At 49.5% G+C, this 23,200-nt stretch overlaps 1 long non-coding RNA gene across 1 annotated transcript; it reads right to left on the reverse strand.

The window, feature by feature from the left end:
- Positions 1 to 13,507: 13,507 nt before the first annotated feature.
- LOC131816368 (uncharacterized) lies at positions 13,508 to 19,403 on the reverse strand. Its single transcript, XR_009348023.1, has 3 exons — positions 19,192 to 19,403; positions 16,955 to 17,291; positions 13,508 to 14,511 (listed from the first exon to the last, which is right to left on the reverse strand). It is a non-coding gene; the product is annotated as an uncharacterized LOC131816368 (long non-coding RNA).
- Positions 19,404 to 23,200: the final 3,797 nt, after the last annotated feature.

The raw sequence follows: 23,200 nt of genomic DNA on the forward strand, positions 1-23,200 counted from the left end.
TCCCGCGATGGAGGTCCCTGCCTTTCTCATTTTGTCATGATTAAAATAAAACGTACTGGAAAACTAATTAATATTGCAGAGATGAAGGGTGCATGCTGCCAGTCCCGGCTCTGCACTGAGTGCAAACCACTTACAATGAAACCCGCCAGCTTGGCTATTTAGAAGAAAAAGGATTTATTTATCAACAAGAGGGAATACAACCCTTTTATAATGCAGCTCCCGGTCCGCCTTTGATGGTACTTCCAGCTTCAAACCCCAGGTGCCTGCAAAAAGGCCAGGAGGAAAATAGACTCGTGCCAAGGAGATGGACAGTGTGGAATCCTCTGGTCTCCCCTGGTCTTGTCCCTGTGCCGTGGGGTGGGGTGGGGGAGAGGGAGGAGTGTCTCTGTCCCTCTGCCACATCTTAACCCTCATTCCATGATGGCCCCCTTATGACACTCAGGGTGGGGCCACGACCAACAGAAAGGGTTCTGGAACAGGAACCAGAGGGCAGCAGGTCCGGAAGCACCAAGAGATCATCCTGTGTTACAAGGTGGGGCAGGAGATACAAAGATACAGGGGATACAGAGCATCCGTGGTCCCAGAGCACGGGCTTCCTGATCCTGACTCTGTGCTTTCCCCCAGGACAGTCCTTCCTTGTCCTCGTTGCCCAGGGTTGCTAACGCCCTCCCAGCGATTATCATCTTGAACTGTGAACCTTTGCCTGTCCTAGCCGGGCAGCTTCTGGATTAGCGGGGACGCCCTGGTTTTTCATTCTCTGCCTTTGTGGAGCCCAGAACGGTACTGTGCACCCAGCAAGGATTTCATGTTTATTAAATTAGTTTACTAATGCTTGAGCTCGATGGCATTGCAGTTTCTTCTCAACGTGCATGTGATCCGATGGGTTCAGGGAGGCGTTTCAGTCTGACCGGCCCGGAGTCCCGACCTTTGGAGATCGCTTCAGGGTTTCACTGAAGGATCCCGATCACTTTAGGGAAAGCTTCGTGATCCGGAGTGACCTGTGCTGCCGAGCCCAGCCTGGCTCCCTGGGGCTTGAGCTGCACCGTCCTCACTGACTGTGTTGCTATGTGCCTCAGTTTCTCCACCTGTCATCATCATCAGCCCAACAGGGACATTGTGAGGGTCACATTGGAAGGTTGCCTTGGCTCAGATGCCCAGCCTGGAGGGGAGGCCCGCCCGGCTGTGAGGTTTGCGACACAGCCCTCTGATGCGGTTAGGGGTTGCAGCGGCTGTGGCTGTGGTTAGCATCCCGCAGATAGATGTGAGCTGGTTTTTGTCACCCAATGAGGCTAAGTGACCTAACCTGGGTCGAAGGGTCGTGAGCAGCAGACGTAGGATCAACGGCAAGTCCCCTTTCTGTGGACTCCGTCGTTCCCGCTCCGCTACAGCCCGCTCTTTGACTACGGTGTCCTCAGTTTCCCACCGCTGTGTCTCAGCCCCACTTCTCCACCACCCCACAACTCCAGCAAACACCAGAAGTTTTCCATCCTTCTTTTTTTTTTTTGAGATTTTATTTATGAGAGAGAGAGCACAAGCAGGGGGAGCTGCAGAGGGAGAGAGAGAAGCAGGCCTGATACAGGACTTGATCCTGGGACCCCGAGATCATGACCTGAGCCAAAGGCAAGTGCTTAACCAACTGAGCCACCCAGGCACCCCCCTCCTTTTTAAAGAGTGCTTTGTTCTTCTCCTGTCATTATCTGCTCTGAGAACGGTACTGCTGTCAGACACTCGTACAGTCGTGTGTGTTTTACATCCAGAAGTGACCTTACCGGGGGAAGGGAGGCCCACATCACTGTCTTCTACAGGTGGAGAGTTCCAAGGGTCTAGCCTGATGGGGTGCCTCAGGCTGACAGATGGCTGGAGGCAGTCTTCACATGCCCCAGATGACCAGGGTGGAGGGAGCCTAAGTGTGGGAGAGACCAGATGTCTTTTCTTCTTTGAGAAGACTTTACTAAATGGTGAGAGGCAGCTCTCAGTTTGCACAAGGGCCACTGAGCACGTGAGTCACTGGGATTGCCGTGGACCCACAGGTGGAGACTTGGAGACATCCAAGTAAAGGGAAATACAGGTTAAATGTATAAATGATCCTGCTTCTCTGGGACCCCTTCTCCATCAAGCATTAGTTCCTGTATCCATCTGGTCAACAAGTATTTAAAGTTGTAAGACTCGTTCCTGGGATGGGGCTGCAGCATTGAATGAGTCAGACCGAATCCCTACCTCTTGGAGCTTTGAGTCGAGTCTGGCAGAAGCCAAGGATGAGTTCGTGTAGCGAGGACAAGTCCTGTAGGACTTCATAGGGCTTGGGGCAGGTCACTGACCCTGCACTTCCTTTTTGGAGATGGAGGGCAGAGAGAAGAATTCCCAAGGACAAGGCCAAGGTGGCAAGTCCCAAACCCCTCTAGGGAGCAAGGACTGTTCAGATAATAGGAGCCTAACCACAGAGCCCAAGCAGAGTGGCTCAGATGTGGGGTGTGGGGGCAAGATGTGCCCTAGAAAACCAAGGGAAGGAGCACCAGATGGGTTCGAAGGCAACATCGACACGTCTTGTGTGGAGTCAGGCTGGGACATGTTCACAGCAGCATCTGGTAGGAGAAAAACTATGACAAAAGCCTCTATTATCAATGAACAGGAACGAATAAATAAATTATGGTGTTCTCAAATGATAAAAGTTTCAGCGGAGAAAAGTAATAGACCAGAGCCACACATGTCAACATGGATGAATCATGCAAAAATAATGGTGGATGAGAAACCACAGGCTGTGGAAAATACACTTATTTTCGGATACCGTTTATGTAGCAAGTTTGCAAATGTGGAAACTGATTTTATATATCGTTCGGGGAGACGTATATATGTTGTAAAAACATAAAGTCGTTTGTGGGAATGCTGACGTCTCAGTTCTAGATTTGGATGCCTTCTGGGGGGCGGGGGGAAGGTCTGTGTGGCCCAGAAGGGTGAAGAGCAGCCGATGTCTTACCTCCTCCTTTCTGAGATGTTCGGCTGCTTGTTATATTATTATTTACACCTTTTAAAAATATGTCTCAACGATGGCATCATCAAAGTTTATGGAAGAAGCTGCAGTGAGGCCCAGGATATGCATTAGAGAAGGAAAAGCTCCTTTCTACCCCTCCTGCTTCTAGTTAGTTAGGCATCAGACTTGGGTGGTGGTGGTGGTGGGGGTCTTTCCAAAGCCTTCTTCCAAGGCGGGAGACAAGATGCTCTCACGGAACAGCCGCTGGCCCTGTCAGCTGCTTCTCCCCTCCACTCAGCTCTCCCCTGGTTCAGTGCATTGATGTGGGAAATAAAGACCCAGGTAGGGCTTACGCACTCCGGAGTGCTCCTTGGGTACTCTGAAGTCCACGCTTTCCCCTAGAGCTGTCCAGTGGCCCACGGAGCTGGAGCCCCATCTCTAGCCAGTGGTGCTCCCCGCCATCGGTCCACTGATGACTCCACCCCTCCCCATCCTTTGCCTGAGACCTCCATTGTGTTGCTTCTTGGTCTTGACATTGGCCCAGGGCCAAAAGGTTCAACACCTTTGCTTACTGTGCAGAACCTGACTTCATTTTGGGGGTCCTGGCGCCCACTACCATCCCTGGACTATCCGTGCCCACAGCTCCTTCATGACTTGCCCCCTTCCTTCCTCCTCCCCGCACCCCCACCCCGCTCTGTGCAACCCCAGAATACCACTGAGCTACTCCCAACCTCCTGACCCAGAAAAGTAGGGAAGAAGAACCTTAAATGTGCTCTCTTTCCATTTAAGCAAGAGGTGTGCTGCTGTGGCCTCTACAGACAAGGAAACCGAGGCCCCAGTAAATACCTCGCTCCAGGTCACACAGCGAATAAGGAGCAGACCTGGGATTCCAGCCTGTGTTCTTCTGACCTCAGAGCCCGTACACGCACTTTCCTTTATCTTACTGTCTCTCGGATGTGGGTTGGGAAGCTCCCAGTGGGCTTTAGCCTCTTCCACGTTGATTCAGTGCCATAGACTGGCTCCAGGGAAAATTCTTTAAACCTGTTCTGTTGCTCTCCTTCCTTCATTGACTTTCTGTCATCTGAGAGTGAGAGGTGGTACGGGGATCTCTGAGCCCCTTACCTCCAGCCCCTACAATGGTATTTCTCAGAACATGGTGAGAGAGGACCCCCATGGAGCCGTACTGGCAGGGATACTCCCACTCCTGTTTCCAGCTGCACTGTGGGGAGATGCCAGTCCATCCCTAACTACTGCCACTCCAATCTCCAGGCCCCGGCCCCCCACCTTGGGCCTGCCTCCTAGGGACCCCAGTATTGGTCCTCACTGGCTATGGAGCAAGGGCAGTTGCCCAAGGCCATTTAGGTTTGACCCACTCAGGCCCTGTCTCTTCATGGGCTATGCCTCCAGGGGGAGGGCTGCCAAGTTTTCCTAAGGTCTCTATGAAGTTACAGCCCCTTAAATCACAGGAGAAGACAACTTTTTTTTTTTTTGGTACCACTTCAGGTACAAAGTGGGTAAACCTACAAGTCAGGTCTGTTCTAGGATCGGCAGGCCCGATGAGTCACTACAAGAGTTGGAATCCCATGGGAGGGTGATCTTGGGTAGAAGGGCCCTAGGGAGGAGGAACCTGCTGTCGTCATTGCTTCTTCCGTGAGTACCGAGAAGGGGAACTAAGGATCTGGTCAGCAAGTTCCAGGCAGGCCAAGGCAGCAACTCAGGCTCCAGGTTCCTAGTCCAATGTTTACGTTTCACCTGTCTGCCTTTTCTTCTTGAAGAAAATATAGCTGGTGTCCTTCCCCTAGGTTTAGAGGGATGGGGAGACAGCCATTGTCTTCCAGCCAGAGTCTGAAGCTTTGTTCCTGGAACCTCCCCAGGCCCTCAGCCAGGAGTGGGCATGGATCAGGAGTGAGGCAGGAGAGGCTGGGGCCAGTGGCCAAGCCCTCCACCTGTTTGGAGGGCTTGTGCTTTCCAAAGGGGGTATATGTGTAGGTTTGTAGGAGGTTGCCAGAGTTTCAGGGGGTGTCAGACTGCTTGAAGCACTCATTCCCCCTCCTGGTTTGAGTCACCCCAGAAAGAAACAAAATACAGATTTCTCTAAAGCGTGAGCTGGACTGAGTTGTGGAAGGAAGTTTTCCTGACGTGAGGAAGCCTGGATATTTGGCTGCAACTTCAGCCTCTTGACTGTTTCCTTGCCCCCACGTTGCCCTGGCGCGATTGTCAGAAGGCCTGCTTCAGACTCCAGTGTAAGCCTCTCATCCATCAGAACACCAGGTCTGCAGCTGACTTACTGAACGACCTTGGACAAGCCACTTTACTTGGAACTTGAATGGGCACTTGGCTTTTCAGATGGCTCTCTCTTCTTGGGTGTGGGGATGGGGGACATTTGGAAATGTGTTTGATTGTCATGTTGGGATATATTTCCAGAGGGCAAGTCTGCCATGCAAAAGAGCCCTCCACAAACAGGAATTGTTCCCCCTAAAATGCCAGGGGTGCCGTCCATGAGAAGCGTTGTCAGACTCTGCAGAGATCCTCCCAGCTGTGATCTTATCTGTCAGACTTGACCCTGTGAAGCCAGGTGCAGGACCGTGACATAGTATCTATCTATACCAGCGATGACATAGAGCTCTGGCTGGAGGCCTGGGTGTGAGGTTAGAGAGCTTGGGACATTATCTCGGGGAAACTAGGACAGCCAGGGATGGGCTGACCTGGGAGCTGTTCCGGGTTAAGGGTACAGCAGCCATGACTTCTGTCTGGGCTGTCTAAAACTGAGGCATTTGAGCGTGATCTAGGTGGACCACCCTGGAGTTGAAAGGGGAAGGCAGGTGGATGCCACAGGGAAGCTGAGAAAGGGGAGAGTAGGTCAGAAGAGCTATAAGATGTAAGACTCAAGGGGATAAAACAAGGCATCGAAAAGAGCAATTTGCTGTGATCTGTTCTGCTGCAGATGGGGGTGGGGGGCCTGGGGCAGAGCAGGGAGTCAAGGGAAGCATATTTTAAGGCGTAGAATCAATACTGCATCTGTCCCTTTTAAATTCAGTTCCTTTTTCTAATAAATCAAGTGGAGCTGGGGTGTAGGGGCTTGTGGTCTGAAAAGAGCCTTTGGCTCATCAATTTCCATAGCAAAGGCAGACTGTTCAGGGGATCAGATAATTACTGGGCCCTGAGCAGGCCGGGGCACTTTGTAACTTCTAACTCACCTGGCTATCACCGTGGTCTCTGCAAAGCCCTTGGAATTGAGTCGGGGAGCTCCTCACAAGGCCAGATCTTCCTGCTCCGCATTTGGCACACCCTTGCAAGTCACAGTGAGACCTGCGTGAGGGCAAGTGCCGTGTCTATCCTCAGCAGCACTGAACTTCCAACCCTAGCACTTTCCAGAGAGCTGGGTTTTCGTACCTACTGGCTAAGCAAGTGACTGACGTCTGGCTACTGAGCGTGGGCTATAGGGAGAAAGACGGGCCTATCCCTGTAGACTCCTGCCTTCAGAACGTTCTTCCTGTGGGAGGAGCCAAGCATGGAGTAGAGAGGAAGGAGCACAGGTGTGGAGTCAGGCTGTCCCGGGTTGTAAGGCCCCTGTGACTGGTGCAGATGCTTCCAGGTTCTAAGCGAGTCTCAGCCAAAAAGCGGCAGCAGGGACGATGGTGGCCGGTGCAGGAAGGGCCGAGGGCAGGGCCTGGGATATGGAAGCGCTCAGTGAGTGGCCATGCTGAAGACACAGTTGGGAAGTTGCCAGGGCATAGTCCTGCCTGGGGCAGACGGCTGGGCTGGATCAGGGATGCCTTGGCATGGGTTGGGGAGCGGGCCTAGGACGGCGTTTTCAGAAGTCCACAGCCCAAGGAGCAAAAGACTGACAATGCCGTGAGCTTTATCACAAAACTGAGTCTGTTCCATTGAAAGGGCGAGCCTTTCATGTGAGATTTTCTTCCTTAGGACTCTTCTTTGGTGTAAAAATGTGGTTGTTTTGTGATATGATGATGAGATTAGAAAGCTTTAAAAATACATTCTTGCCTGGCAAAATAAACATGTCTGCAGCCCAGAGCTAGTCCTCCATTTAAAAAAAAAACAAAACAAAAAAACCCCCAAAAAACAGAATTCTGTCCCTGGAATCCCAATGGCTAGAGAGTACCAGTGTTGCTGAATCCAGCATTGCTCTCATCTCTGGGAGGTAGAGCAGAGGAGGAGCAGAGGTAACAGAGACCTCTGTAGGCCTAGACCTCAAGACAGCAAGAAGGACTTGGATGTGGCCTTTAAACATGGGAGGGTTTATATTGGTGGATGAAAATGTGTGGGTGTTCTAGACACAGCTGGAGCAGACCCACCTACGGGCCAGCTGTGCTAAGGGGTTGAAGTGGAGAGTTTGCGTTACAGAGCAGCAGAAGACGAAAGCTAGAAACCCACTGAGGCCTCTTCAGCAGGGGCGTGCCATTCTGAAAATGGGATTAAGTAGGGAAGTAGCTAATTTATGGAGCGCCTATAATTATTTCTACTACTAGCCACATAGTAGAACTGTGGAACTATTAACACCCCCCCCCCCCAAATTATAGAGAGGAATGTGGAGGCTCATAGAGATAAAACAAGGCATCAGGGGTCATATAACTAGTAAGTGGCAGAACCAAGATCCTAGCAGGGATGAGATAAGATGAGAGCAATGCCGGCTTCAGCAACATTGGTACTCTCTAGCCATCGGGAGTCCAGGGACAGAATTCTGGGACAGAGCTGGAGGACCAGCTCTGGGCCGCAAACATGTTTATTTTGCCAGGCAAGAATGTATTTTTAAAGCCTGCCTTCTAATCTCAACATCATACCACAAAACAAATGTGTTCAGATTCAAGAAGTTTTGAGAACGAGAGGTTGATAATTTTGGGAAAAGCAATAAAACAAATCTTGATGGGGAAAGTGGTAGGGCTTGAGGGCCAAGAGGGGGAGCCCAATGGAGTTAGAGGCTGCATTCCCTCCCTTTGGGATGAACTTTGGCCCGATGGGTTCTAGATCCCATCCGATGGTTCCTTTGTGGTAGAGAGCTAAGGTCTTCTTTATGCTGCTTCTGTTATTTCTAGGGAATGTATATGCACGGTAGCCAGCACAGTGTCTGAATGGACACTTAACAGCCAGTAGACCCCATCTTCCTACTATGACAGCTGGATATTGGTTCTCCAATTGGTGTGTCAATAAACATCTGTCACCCCACTTATTGTTTCACAATAAGCATCTGTTAGTAGGCCTGGGGTGCCTCGAGGAAAATTAGATTTTTAACAAGCTCTTAAGGGGGTTCTGGTGCATTTGGTCCCTGGACCATACTCAGAGAAGCTCTGGTCCAGAGATAGGCATCTTCTCCTGGGTTTTATGCCAGTAATTCCAGTTGATGCCACCAGAAGGGGCTGGGCAAAGCTTTCCCTGGGTTCAGGGAACCAAGACAATATTCTTGGGCTCTTTTTAGTCTTCCTTCACTTTGGAGAGGAAGGAACCTCGAAGGAGCAGGTAGGGGAGACAATGTGGTTGTTCTAGCTGGTTCTGGACAAAGGCCTATAAAAGCTGTCCAACCTACCCCGTCACTGGCATCAGCAAGAGAAGACAACTGTGAGGCTGAAGAGCCATGGGCTGCCCTCCTGAGGCCTGCTTTGTTGCCAACACGCTCCATGATCTTGGACAGGACATGTTCCAGTATCTGAGAAACGAAGGGGTTGTTGCTGGGAACGCTAAGGTGCCTGGAGTTCCTGAGGCATTTGCTAACCCTCCCTGTTTCCTTCTACCGGCCCCGAGGCCAGACCCTCCCGGTTGCCCATCCTTGTCTCTCTACATACCTCTCAGGCTGATGTCCATTTGTGGGCCCAGTGGGGGCCTCGCTTCCCTATTGGAAAGTTCGAGAAGCTGACTATGTGTGGTCTCCGGGGCCAGCTTGCCAACATGGAGTTTGTTCTCTTTTCTCAACCATTGGGACCGTTGGAGAGGCAGTTTTGGTGTGTTTTGATTTTCAGGCCAGGTCAGCTGGGCTGCTGTTGCCCATGGTCAAGGAATCAGGGTGCACCCAGACACCACACTGCATGACTCTGAGGGTGCAAATGACTTTGCTGTCAGTGGGAATAGTGCCCCCCTCCCCCAGAGCTTGTGTGGTAGCCATCTAGAGGGAGCCCGATGATAAGCCTTCCCTCTCTTGTCTTCCATCCAAGAAGCTGGAAATTTCCCTGGAGGTTCTAATGCAGGGGAGATGGTTTTCAGTTCTGTGTGGAGCCAGAAATCAGAGCCTTTTCAGAGCAATGCAGCCTCTCCCATTCCTTTCCTGACCCCGGGCCTAGATGTGACCTGACAACACAGAAAGCCAGGGCAGCAAACCCTTAGGTCTGTCCATGCCCAGTCTGCCTCACACAACTCTGGAGGCTTCTCCTTACATCCCACACTCCTGTCTCTCACCCGCCTCAGCCTGCTGCCTGCCCTGGGATATTCCAACCTCCTGTTTGGGTGTCAACTCTGTGTTAGGTATGTGGGTGCGCATAGCAGCAAGACATGGCCGTACCTAAAAGGAGTTGACAGACAGTTGTGGAAACCAGCAGGAAACCCAGTAATTCTGGTTGGCCATGAGAAGGCACTGGTGGGGACGTGGAAGGTCCAGTGGGGCAGCAGGAGAAGCCCCCGATTTACCAGGGAGACTGGTAAGCCTTCCCTGAGAAGAGGGGCCCTGGAATTGAGACTTAGAAGGTGAAGTAGGACAAGAAGGGAGGAAGGAGGGGGCATTCCAGGCAGTGGGAATAGCATGGATGATGACTAGGAGGCCAGGGAGAGCTGAGGGCTTGGCAAACCACACGTTGCTTAGTATGACTGAGATGAAAGTCACATGGGCTGGGTGTTGGGGGTGCGGGTGGACAGGGAATAGGAAGTGGCCAGAGAGCCAAAGCAAGACAGGGCCTGTATTCCATGCAGAGTGGTAAGAATTTCTATCCTGAAAACCGTGAGGACCTGCTGAAGAATTTTGAGCAGGAAAGTGACATGATCAGAATCGCATTTTAGAAATATCACACTCTGGTGGAAATGCAGAGAATCAGCTAAAGGGAGGTAAGAACAAGGAGCGAATGAGCAGCCAGGTGGTGACTGCAGACTTCAGGTGAGCGGTGCGGAGATGATAAAGGAGCCCTGAGGGCCATCCTAACTCCCTTACCTTGACCCTGGTCAGGGAGAGGGCTTCCTGCCCTTCCCTGGTGGGCAGCCATGGGAGGGGCACTTCCTGAGGTAGCCTGTGCTTCTCTGGGAGTCTGGGGTACAAACTGTGGGGCGCTTCTTCCCCATGTGGACTGCTTTGCCACAGGAGCAAGAACCTCTGGGAAACTCTGCTCCCAGGCCTGAGCTCCTGCCCATACAGGTGAGAGGCACCATGAGTGCTGGGGGCTGGTCGCCTTCTCCCTGGTTCTAGAGCCCCTTCCCCACGTTTCTATGGCAATCCCTTCACTTTGCTTTCTTCCTTCCTGCTTTGCAGATTGTCTCCCAGCACCTCCAGGGGTGCTAAGGAAGGGAGCTAATTACCTTGCTATAAATACCAGCCAGGATGAGTTCCTAGGGCCCCAGACCTGGCTTCTCTTTCTCTGTGTCTCTGCTGGGTTGGGCAGTAGTGGGTAGGTGGTGTCTACACAGCAGTGCACCCACACGTTTGTTCCCCCTCTCACTGCTGGGCTTGGCTGTGCTTACCTTTTCCCCAGGGAACTGCACAGCAGACAGAGCAGAAATAAATGGCAGCCGTCACAGAGGCCCAGGCACCATGCTAGGCTCTGGGAATCTGGGGATGGACCAGAGCCTGGCTCCGCTTTCAAGGAACTCTCTTCCCTGAGAAGAAGCAGTTCCCACAGGAATAGGGAGGAGCCCTAAGTCTGCCTGCAGGAGGAGGGGAGGGCTTCATGGAGGAGGTGGCAGGTGTAGCTGAACCCTGAAAGAGCTGGTGGGCTGGAGAGGGCGTGGAACAGCAGAAAAAGAGACTTGTGAACATGAAGGGGAGTAGAGCTGGCCCTCCGTGGTGCCAAGGGCTGGGGACTTCCTGGAGGAAGGAAGGATTTGGGTCCCAAAGTGCAGCTAGGACATGGCTCAGAAAGTCCTTGTGTGCAGTTCTGGGGTCACTGGCAGCCATGGGAGGCTTTTCAGTGGCCTCCCTGTGGCCTGGTCTGATGCTTAGGAAGATCACTCCAGAAAGAGGCTGGGGCACCCTCCCTCTGGTCACTTAGCTTCATTATCTCAAAAAGGCATGCTTCCGGCTGCTCCAAAGGAGGTGATGGCAATGGGTAAGGCATTACAATGAGGACACAATTAACATCTCACAAACAGAGCAGAAATGCATATACCTCCCTGGGAGAGTAGAATTATGCTCAAGGGGGAGGGAGGGAAAAAAAAAAAAAAAAAAAAAACACCTTTCCCCTAATAGCAATCTGCCTTTCATTAGTTCAGACAGTGAAGGCTGCATTGCTGTGTGTGTGTGTGTGTGTGTGTGTGTGTGTGTGTGTGTGTGTGTTACATGGCAACCGTCTCCAGGCAGAGCAGAGCCAGGAGGAGCGCAGGTTCTGAAGACTTTCAATCAGTCCGAAAGCTTAGCCAGACAAAACATCTCGGTTGCCGGCTTCACAGCCTCGGCGGGTGCCTCCGGGAGAGGGTATGACGTGGGCAAACATTCCCTCTGGTGATGCTGGCGACTTGAGCGTGGGTGGGGGGGGGTTGCTGGATGGCAGGACAGGTGCGGGAGATGGGGAAGGGCCCTGAACGTTGGACTCAGGGACTGTGGCTGCGGGAAAGGGAGGAGGCAGGGAAGGCGAACCTACAAGCAGCGGACTCCTGGGCTTCTGCCCTTTCGCCCAGAGAGGCACCACGGGCTTTGTCCAGCGTGCACGCCTCCGATAACACTGAGGAAGGAGAAGAGCCAGGCCCCGGAGCCAGAGGGCCTAGATCCGAATCCCAGGCACTCCCTTATTCCCAGTGTGATCCTGGACAGCTTACGTCATGTCTCTGGGGCTCAGTGCCTTATGGATTCCAGCGTCAGCAGGAGGATAAATGAGTCAGCCCACGGAAGATGCCTGCCTGCAGAACTGGTTCGTGGTAGGGGCTGACCTTAGGGCCCTGGTCCCACTCCTACGTGGGGTACAGCGGGGTACAGTGGGAGATGCAGGCAGTGCACGTTCTAGATCCCAAGCCCACCATATGTGAGCAAGCCAGCTGCTAGCTCCAGCATTTCATTTTCCAGCCTTCCTCCTCTGCCTTTCCTACTCTTCTTCCCTCACTGTCTGACTCTATAGGGCCACGGATGGCAAAGCCTCAGGGAGGGAGCAAGAGACTTTGTTCTCATGCTCTGGAAGTCCAAAGGTGCCCTTTGGGCTCTGGTCCTGCTCCAGACAAAGTGCATGGGACAGGGGAAACACACAGAACAGGAGGACCACTTACAAAGTGCGTGCCCACATGGCTCATCTCCACCACGAACACCTACAACACCTATCGAGGTGTTCAGAAGTACAGCTCTAGGCGCTCATGGTAGTGAATAAAACAGACAAGAGCATCCCTGCTCTGGAGATTGACTGGCCATAAGCAATACACAGCACCCAGGGTAGAGAAGAAGGCAGAAAGTGACAAGAGGGAAGAGAAACCAGGGGGCGTGGAAGTAGGCGGCAAGGGGAAACTGTGGGATGAGTGGCAGTTTCAAACAGGGCGGGGGCGGGGCAGCATTTGAGTAGAGGCTTGAGAGAGGGAAGGATGTTGGGAGGAAGGGCATGTAGGGCACAGGGAACAGTCAATGCAAAGGCTCTGAGGAAGGTGTATGACTGGCATGCTCAAGGAATAGCAAGAAGACCTGCTGGCTGAGAGGAGCCCTGGGGAGAGCAGCAGGAGAGATCACACTGAGACAGGGGCTAGAGTAGACGGGCTCCTGTGATGTCTCCATATCATGCCACGGATACAGCCAGGGCTTGGGACGGGCTCATGGTGACCAACTCCCTTCCCCTTGGAACATTTGTATTTAAAAAATATTCCATATATTGGGGATCAGTGTAGGATATTATTTAAATAAAGACATTTGCAGCTTAAGAAGCCTTTGAAATTGACTACTTAAGTCTTGTGCCAGTGGGGAGACAGAACCTCAGAAAGGGCAAGCGGCTTGCTCAAGGTCACACAGCCAATTCAGTGGAAGAAATGGAACTCAGAATTTGGGCCTTTGGAGAGGACACTTTTTTTTTTTTTTTTTAAGATTTTATTTATTTATTAGAGCATGACTGGGATGGAAGGGCAGAGGGAGAGGGAGAAGCAGGCTCCCTTCTGAGCAGGGTTCTCCATGCAGGGCTCCATCCCAGGACTCTGGGATCATGACCTGAGCCGAAGGCAGACGCTTAACCGACTTGAGCCACCCAGGTGCCCTGGCCCTTTCTGTTATTTCTGTTATCTGTGTCCAAGCCCTGGGAGGCCTTGGGAGGTGGCCTGAGGCACACAGTCCACACAGGGCTGTGGCCGCTGGATCCCCAGATTCTCACTCTGCAGCTTGCTCAGCCCGTGCAACTTTGCCCTTTCGTGCACACATGTGGTCCTTCTCAGTGTAGCTTCTACCTCCTTTAAAAAGCCACCCCCTGCTTCCTAGAGCCAGGAGTGAATCCTCCGTGAGGTGGTATAGGAGCTCTGAAACAAGTCTCATGGTTTCCCTAAGTCCGTGTTTCCGGCTCTGTAAGTGCTGAGACGAGATGCCTACTTGCAAGGTTTAGGCTGGAATGGAGTTCCCTAATATATGGAATATTCTGGAATACGGTCTGGCACAGGAGAAGTGGTCGATGCATGTTTATTAAGTAAATAAATCACAACAGCCTTTGGAGAAGTGCTCTCCCAAGGACCTCCTAGCCTTCTCTGCAAGGAGGAGACCCTAAGGCAGAGTGGTCCATCCCTTGTGTCTTAAAATAAACAAGATCCAGGTTCGAATCAAATTTCCTAACGTACCAGGACCTCAGTGTTTACATCTTTCAAATGGAAATAGTCAGGAAAATTTAGGATTCTTGGAAGGGATTATAGTAGCACGTCCCTAGCACCCCCTGAGATGGGGCCACCTTGGGGCTGCGGAGATCCTAGGCAGTGATTCTCAGCCTTGTGTATGGCAGTCAGCTGGAAGGCTTGTTGAAACCTAGATTGCTTGTTCCCGCCCCCCAGAGTTTCCTATTCAGCGGGTCCGAGATAGAGCCTGAGACTTTGCATTTCCAGCAAGTTTCCAGGTGATGTGGCGTCGCCTGTGGTGAGAGCAGTCTTGAGAACCAGTGTCTTAAACAAGATGATTGTTGTGGGAAGAGAAGGAAGTGAAGATGATGCATGGTCTTGATGGGCAGGCCGTCCAGATGGAGAGATGCGGCCCTACAGGGAGGTTTGTACTCTGGGCTGTGGGTCAGCTGACATCGTCACACACCTGGGTGGCCAGCTGCTCTCCCTTGAGCTCCCCCGTACGCCCTGAGATTCATAGTCCGACAGAGATGCAGCCAACCGAGAACTTCCCCTTCCTCGCTCCCACTCCGGTTTCTTCCAGCTGGGTACCTTCTGGTCTCTGGATAGACTGAAGGAGACTGAAATGTTAATGGAGGTAATGTTAAAGGAGGTAAGCAAGAAAGCAGAAAACCAAATAGAGAGGAAGCCAACATCAGCATTTCTAGGTTTGGAACCCTTCCCATAATTTCTCAGAGAGAGCTATCATCCTGGGAGCATTGTGAGTGCCTAGTACTTTATGACGATCCCATGAAAGTGGATCCTTTGTCTTCTACACAACAAAATCCGTAGACTTCAGCCTGGCATTCAGACCCTGCTTGACTTGGGTCCCAGCCGTCCTAGCCAACCGTTAGATACCTAGCTCTCCCTGCCTCCTGTGTTTTCTTCCTATCTTTTGGCTCTCTCAATTCCTTCCAGCTGAATTGTCCTCCGTCTGATAAGGCCCTCACAAAATCCATCTCTGTTTTCGTTATTCTAAGTCAGGGTTTGGCAGACCACAGCCTGTGGGCTCGATGCTGCAGCCCTTCGCCTGTTTTTGTAAATAAAGTTTTATTGGAACATAGACACGCCCATTCATTTCTGTATCATCTGTGTCTGGTGTTGTGCTGCAAGGACATAACTCAGCAGTTACAACAGGGACACGTGGTGGGCAAAGTCTAAGTTATTTGCTATCTGGCTCTTAATAGAAAACGAATGTTGGACACTGTTCCAAATGCAATATCGCTTCCTCAGGGACACCTTATGGATCCCACCCATTTACATTCTGTCACATTCCCCTGACACCTCCCAGTTCTTTGCCCTATGATTTTGTTACTTTTCATAATGGTTTTCTGTGTATCTTTTCTTGTTGAATCTGTCGACACTGCAGTCTCTTGAGATCCCAAAGTTTGGTGCCAGGGCCCATGAAGTTTACATTAAAAGATTATTTCTTAAAGTCATCCATAAGGCTCCCAAAGTGGGATGCAAATCTCAGTGTCCAGGAGTAGAAAGAGGGTCAATTTCTTGAGGACCTATAATGGCTGGAGAGGAATTGTCCATCACATAAAGATTTTAGAAAAGATTCTAGCAGTTTATGCAATACAATCCTCCTTTGTAAGTAAGTAAATAAATATGTAAATGAATTAATTAAGAAGGCTAGCAGGAAATATGCAAAATTTTTATTCCTCTCTGGGTAGAGGGTTATGGGTGAGTTTCATTTTGTTATTTTATTAGTTTATGTATTTTTCATATAAAGGATCTATTGCTCAGAACCAGAGGGAGAACGGCAAGTTATTAAAACACAAGCAGCTAGCTCTGTCCCGGCTTCAGCACATTCTAAAGGTACGGCCTTAAAAAGTCATCGCGCCTCAGTTTCCTGATCTGTAAAATATGGGACCAGCCGGCTGTCTCTGCAGGGTTGTTGGACTGAATGTTGAGATTCCCCCAACAGGCTGCAAAATGCCCTTGTCCCCAACAGGCTGCTGCAGCAGCTGGGCCCTGGTGGTGGCTTGGGGGTATCTGGGAGCTCCCAGAGATGGAGTTGGCCCCTTGAGGTGGAAGGGGAGCTGTGATGCAGCAGAGCCTTGCCAGAGCTAGCGGCAAGTTCAGGTGCAGCCCACGCTCTCACCGTCGGGATTCAGGATGCCTGCCCAGGACGGGGTCTCTCCCGGAAGCCTCCAGCTTCATTTGGCCCAATACCCAGTGGCTCATGTATTTCATTTTCACCCTGTACTAGCTGCACTCGCCAGAGTGGCCTGGTGCCTGCCCTTCCCCACCTCCCAGCCTGGCCTGTTTTCTCACTGTCTCTCTGCCGTCTGTGCCTGCTGTCTTCTTGTTCCTTTGAAATCACACCTTCAGACTTCCACCAAGGTTTATTTTTTATTTTTTTCTTAACCAGCATCTTTCTGCTCCTTTCTCTCTTCCCTGACTTGCTGAAGATAATGTCTTTGCCTGAGACCAAAAGCAATGATTTTCTGTCCCTTCCTTCTTTCTCTTCTTCTTTGTTTGTAAACATCCTTATTGTCCCTTTTACCCCTGATGATCAAGGTCAGTTACGGGAGGCCAGAGTAGACGAAGGAGATCCGCTGTTAGAGGCTGGTAAGCTGGTCTCAGGTGGTGGAGTGGCAGCTGGGGAGATGTGGATGGGTTGGGATGGAAAGAATCGTACTCATGGGAGTTACATATGGGGACGATGAGGCCCAACAGGGCCTGTGGCATGGCCCCAAGGTCATGCACCAACCAAATGATGGGTCAGGGAGTCCAGGTCTATGTTCTCGTAGGTCCTGGGCATTCCCCGATACCTGGAGTGATCACTTGTCCACCACCCCACCTCCCTATGCTGTGTGCTCTCTAGGGACACAGAGATGTTTGCCTCATCCCAGGCCCCCACCCTCAGAGGGGTGAGGAAGACAACAGAAAAGAAAGAGCAGGAGGGAGGGGGCAAGGCTACCAACGTGTCCAGGTTTGCCTGGAGGAAAGGGTCTCCTGGGATGCAGGAGGACATTCAGGGCTGACACCAGGACAATCCCAGGAAGAACTGGTCACCTTGGCAGAAGGACAAGAGATGCCCATCTCTGGAACCTCCAGTAGCCTCCAAAAGCCTCTTCGCCAGCAAGGGAACTGGCTGCTAGATGTCAGAAAGGACACCCGTCCTCTCCCTTCCCCTTTTCTTCCTCCATCAGTCGTGGACTTGGCACCTGCCCACAAGATCTTAGAGTCAAAGGAAGGACTGATCCGAAAACTCAGGGCGGAGGATGGCGGGATCCATCCTCTGTGAGGACAACATCTCCGTCCTGCACACCTGGGCCAGATCGGACCTGTAGCCTCTCCCTCTCTCGTTCTTCTTTAACGAATGCTTCCACTTCTGGTCTTATTGTTGAACCTGAAATAGAGTTGTTAGATTATAAAGGTAAGCAATCTATGGAGATTTTTTTAAAGAAATGAAGCAATACAAAATATGTAATAGAGAAAGTGGATTATCTTCAGATAAACCTACCTCCTGGACTCTTGAATGGGTATTTCTGGTGAAACATCCAGAAAGCTAATTTCACCCATCTCTCTATCTAGTTATTCTTATATCATATTGCATATTATATATGCATATTCTATTAAAAATGGGACTGTATTATATTACTTTGTAGTATGGATTTTCATTCAGTAACATATGAACCGTTTCATGTAAGTCTTTTAGAGAGTCCCCTCTCCTTTTGTAATGAAAACATAGTGTTCTATAATGTGCATGTGCCTTAATTTATCTAATTAATCCTATGTGTGAGGACAGTGGGGTTATTTCCATTCTAAAAAACAATTATAAATAGCCTTTTGTGTGTTTGTGCAATAGTCTCCTTTGGGTAATTTTTTAGAAATAAATTCGTGGGTCCAAATACATTCGTACTTAAAATTGTGATACAGTATGCTCTCTAAAAAGTCTATTCTACACTTGATCTTAGCCAAAAAGGCCAAGAAGCAATTAAAAAAAAAGTCTATTCCAATATATGTTCTCACTAACAGTCTCTGAGACCGCTCTCCTATCTCCCAATTAGGCTTGGGTATTACTGATCTCCGTCATTTGCTGATCTGATGAGTAAAAAAAAAAAAAAAAAAAAAGTTTTTTAAAAATTTGCTTTTCCTTGAAGTTCAGTGGAAAAAAAATCTTTTCACCTGTCTGTTGACTGTTTGTATTTCTTTCCTCAGTTTCTTTTCTCTGAAGTTGGTACTTGTGTATGTTCAGGACTCTGTATATCCAGTTATCACTACAAAGACGTTCAGAGAACAAGTCGTGTCTGCTTTAGTCAGAAATATTTATTAGTTTTGTACTCAGTACTGCGTGTGGGTTTGTGTGGAGTTAGAAGTATAACGTTAAGTTCCCATTTTGGAGAGAGGCACTTACACACCTAAGCCCAGAGCCTCGAGGACACGACTGGCTCTTACAGCGGTCTGAGAACCACTGCGGCCAGTCTTCAGGTTCTGAATTGGAATCCTTGGTGGTGTTGCTTTAATTCTCTTGGCATTGAGGTTAGACATACAGGTTTGTTTCAGATCTGGGGTTTGGTAAATAATCCTACCTATAACCAAGGAATTAAAGTCATCATGAACTGTTTTTATTTTTGTTTTTGTTTTGTTTGTTTCTTTTGTTGTGTTTTGTTTTTTGGGATGGGGAAGGTGGTTTTGTTGACATTTTCTGGTTTCAAGTGCCCTGGAAACTATGCCAAACCAGTGATTTGCATCCTTACCTCCATCCCAAGGCAGTCTGCTTGGCCCCTTCCACAGACTTCCTAGATCTCTGAAGAACACGGGACGTAATGATCATTGAAGTCCCAGCCAGTTCCTCTGTCTCTGTGACTCAACTATTCATTTGGAAAGGTGTCGTCATGGCAGAGGCAGTGCCTGTCCTTGAAGCACTTGCAGCTGAGGACCCTCTGTGAAATGTCTTGGCAGCCTACACGGAAGGATTTCAGCTAACGAGGAAAGTTGGCTCTCCACTCAAGAATGACATCTTCACATCTACCAGCATCAGTGGTTCCCAGCCCAGGCCACACATTAGAATCACCGGGGGAGCTTTAAAAAAAAAATACGGATCCCGAGTCCCCACTCCAAGAAGTTCTGATTCAGTAGGTCTGGCATGAGGCCCAGGCAACAGTGTTTTGTAAGAACTCCCCAGGTGATTCTAATGTGTGGCCAGGGCTTGGAACCACTGGCCTGTGCAGCTCACTGGTGTGTGTGTGTGTGTGTGTATGTGTGTGTGTGTGTGTGTGGTTCATGGAGATGAAGAGCTTAATTACCTGGTGGTTCAGGATTATTGCCTGTGTTGGCCACAGTGTTGTCTCCACGGTCTGTCGTCTCCTTAAATCCTTCAAGGGTAGTGATCTTGACTTCAAACTTGAGATTTTCATCTCCTCGGCCAGGCCTGCTTTAGTCACTGTTCTGTGGCTAGGAGAGGAGTGTAGACTCCGATTCCCAGAGCTCAGACACCGGATCTATGGTCCAGCACTTATAGGACCTTGGGAGGAAAAAGTCAACCTCTGCATGCCTCTGTTTCTTCACCTAAAGTCATGGCCAGCACTCGTACTATCTCAAGGGTATCGGTGGATTAAATCCATTTCTTGTAGGCGAGGGGGCCATAGTAAGCACTCCCGAGACCTTATTCTCACCACTTGAGAGAGGAAACTCTCCGAACAAGCAGTTCTCTAGAATTTTCGATCTCATAGCTCTTTTCTTGCTCTCCTCTAAGCTTTTCTACTCTTCCCATTCCCTTTGTTTGCCTCTTCATTGCCTGCCTTCTCTTTCTCAGAAGGCACTGTAGGCAAAACCCTCCCTCATTCCAGCAGCCTGGTTGTGAACGGTTGCTCTGAACAGCAAGCAGCCTGTCAGAAGAGTTCCCCCCGAGGTCTTTCTCACTTGGGAAGCAGCGGAGAGGGAAGTGTATGGGCTTTGGAAACAGATGGAAAATGGTCTGAGTCTTTTTTTTCAGGCATTTACTGGCGGGCAAAGTCCTTCATGTTACCGAGTACCACTTTCCCCTTCTGTGAAATGCAGGCTGTGGTACTTACCTCGCAGGTGGCTGCAGGGAAATTCAAAGGATGTGCCTAGTGAGGTACATGCTAAGTGCTCAGTGGGCCTGAAGCCACCGCATGGAGTCCATGGAGAACCAGCTGGGTCTGCTCCCCTTCCCTCCCATGTCATCTACCTTCATTCCTGCAAAGGAGGCAGGGGCATCCCTGTTCTCTAAAGACGCAAGAGGAACTCTTAATACCTTACCCCCGGGATCTGCAGAGTCTGTTGATCTGGGAGGAGAAAGGGGTTTTAAGGGCAGGATCCCAAGGCCTGCTGTCCATCTGTGAATGGAGCAGCAAGTCCCACAGGGATAGAAGTCTGACCTGAAGATTCATTCATCCTAATCATGCATGTCATCCCTGAAGCCATCCATTTCACAGGGGGTGCTCCTGGGAATGAGGGTCACAGAGACAAGAGGATGAGGCAGAAGATCTCGACTCACAAGCAGTTCCTCCAAACTCTTTTGCTTCGTCTCTAGATGGCTGTAATCTATAGCTGGTAAACCAGACCAGGCAATTGTGAGGTGACACAGGCAGTGGCATGCTGTGAGTTCTAGAAGGCTGTGCTGCTCTGTATGATTAGACCCCTGAAGAAGACGTGGAGATGGATCTTCTATAGGCAGTGTCTAAAAGCTCAGAGTCTAACTAGAAGGTGACATGTATAGAACTGATTCAAATCTACGATAAAAAGTTAAAAAAAGATGTAAAATAAATATAGAGTTTGGAAAGATGTGATTTTCAGGTGAGGGAACCTGAGAAGTATTCCTAGACTGGAAGACAGCTGCATTAGCCTTTGAAGAAAAGGTGGGATTTGGCCATGCACTGAGGAATAGAGAGGTGTGTGTGTGTCCCCATCTGTCTTTGATAGAGAGATCTGTCATGGCTCCTGGAGGAGGTGGTGGGAGTCAAGCTACCATGGAGTGTGGAGAAGTAGAAAGAATGCTGGGTTTGCAATCAAGCAAACATTGGTTCTGTCTGGCATTTTCAAATTATCCTGCACAGTGCATTGTGAGGTTCTCATTTCAAGCCACACACACTCATATTCATACTCTCAGCAATCATTTATGTATTCAGAAACATTTTTAAAGAGATTTTGTTTATTTGAGAGAGAGAGAATGAGCTGGGTGGGGAGGGGCAAAGGGAGAGGGAGAAACAGACTCCCTGCTGAGCAGGGAGCCTGAGACTAGGCTCCATCCCAGAACCGGGATCATGACCAGAGCCAAACGCAGACATTTAACTGACTGAGGCACCCAGGGGCCCCATCTTAGCAACCATTTAATTGCTGCATCTTGTCAGTTCTCATTTCCATACGGCTCCTGAAGTTTTACCTTCCATTCCCTTCCATTCCTCTTGCCAAGCACTAATCCTAACCCTAACTGCAGCCAGAATCCATCACCCTCTTGGTTTGGAGCCTTGCTTCCTCACCTCTAGTTGCCTCCTGCCTGCAGGTTTCTTTCTCTTGTATTCCCCTCCCCTCTTGCAGCCTCTGCGTTGCCAGTCTTTCTAAAATACATACCTGATCATGCCCTTCTCCTGCTAGAACTCCAGTGATGGCTTGCACCATAGCCAGAAGAGCAAGTCGGGTCATCACACAGGCCCTACCTACATCTACTACCAAACAACCTCTCACTGGCGTAAGCAGCAGCCAACTTTGCCCCATCCCATGTCCAGATATGTTCCATACGGGCTTCTTTGCTTGGAATGTTTTTTCCAACATCTCCTTTGGGGAGATCTTTTATTTAATTATCTTTCAAGGCTCCATTTAGACTTCCTCTCTTCTGAGAAGTCTTTTCTGATTTGCCTTAGAATATTAACAAAGAGTATATCCAACTCTCCTGGGACTGACTTACATGTCTAGGTGAGCCTTTGTGAAGGCCATGCCCATGACTTACCTGTCTCCACAGAGTTGTAGAGGTGTCGCTCAGGTGCAAGTGTAGAGCCTGGCATGAACTAGGTGCTTAATAAAAGCTTAGTGGTTCAATGAATTAATATATGCATAGGAAGTTTTTATTAATAGCAAGAACCCTCACCCATGCTTCCACTGGGAAGCAAAAAAGAGTCAGCTAATACACATTGATTACCTGTCTAATCTACTCTTTGACATTTTCCCCAAGGTATTTAAATGATTCATCACTGTATTCAAAAGTTTAAAATCCTTTGGAGTGAGTTTTCACAAGAATGGGTTGTTTCCCAAGATATTTAAATTATTCATCAGTGTATTCCAAAGTTTGAAATCCTTTATAGTGAGTTTTCACAAGAATGGGTTGTTTAACCTCAAGACACCAGCAGACCCCAGATGAGGTTGAGAAACTCCGTATACCCTGGGATTTTTGCAATGTGAGGAGAAGACAAAGGTCGCAGATATTCACGGAGGACTTGTAGGATACTGAATTCAGTAGAGGAATTGAAAGAAGCAAAAAAGATGGCTCCATATTGGATATTAAAAATAAAAGGCAACTGAATGAATCTGAGGATTTAATTGACTTCATCTAATGATTTATGACTGGCAGCATCCCGCCTAGCAAACAGAAAAGTGCGCCAGAGCTGTGCAAAATGGAAGGGTTTTAGGGGCTGAAAGGTGAAGAAAAAGGAAGTTCTAACCAAAGGTGGATTGTTTCAGGCAAGGTCAAATTCCCTTGAGGGAAACTGGAGATCTATCAGGCAGATGACCTTACTAGTACCCAGCAGGTAAGTCCAGATTGACTAGTTAAAGGTCACATTCCTGGGGAAGGTGGAACTGCAATTATGTTAGGTATTATGTCTTGGTTGGCTGACATGGGGCTTAGCACAAGTGACTCCATTTTGGATCTATTGTTTCTTTGTTAACAGGGTCAATCTATTGACTGTTTGCCTTGTGTGGACCCTTGATTTGTATTATTGATCTGCTTGGTTATTCAAGAGCAGGTTCTTTACTTTTCAGATTTTGTAGCCATAGGTTTCAACTCAATCAGGCATAGACAGTGTCTGAATTGGATTTCCTCATGCTGTGATTCCACGTCCATGGAACACATTGCTTATCAAGCCATCATTCCTTCCTGCCTGCTAACCCTGAATACGGTCTCATAATCTTCCTTTGCACAGTGTTCTAGGTTGCTATTACTAATTTACCAGAGTAAATAAATTACTATGAAATAAAATCCATTTTCCATCTCTCTACCAGACTGTGAGGCATTTTTAGGGAGAAGTCTAGATCTGGGCAAGGTAGAATATGCATACAAAGGTAACAGCAAGTCTGCCT

The sequence above is a fragment of the Mustela lutreola genome, chromosome 15, assembly GCF_030435805.1.
Source record: "Mustela lutreola isolate mMusLut2 chromosome 15, mMusLut2.pri, whole genome shotgun sequence".
Classification (NCBI taxonomy): domain Eukaryota; kingdom Metazoa; phylum Chordata; class Mammalia; order Carnivora; family Mustelidae; genus Mustela; species Mustela lutreola.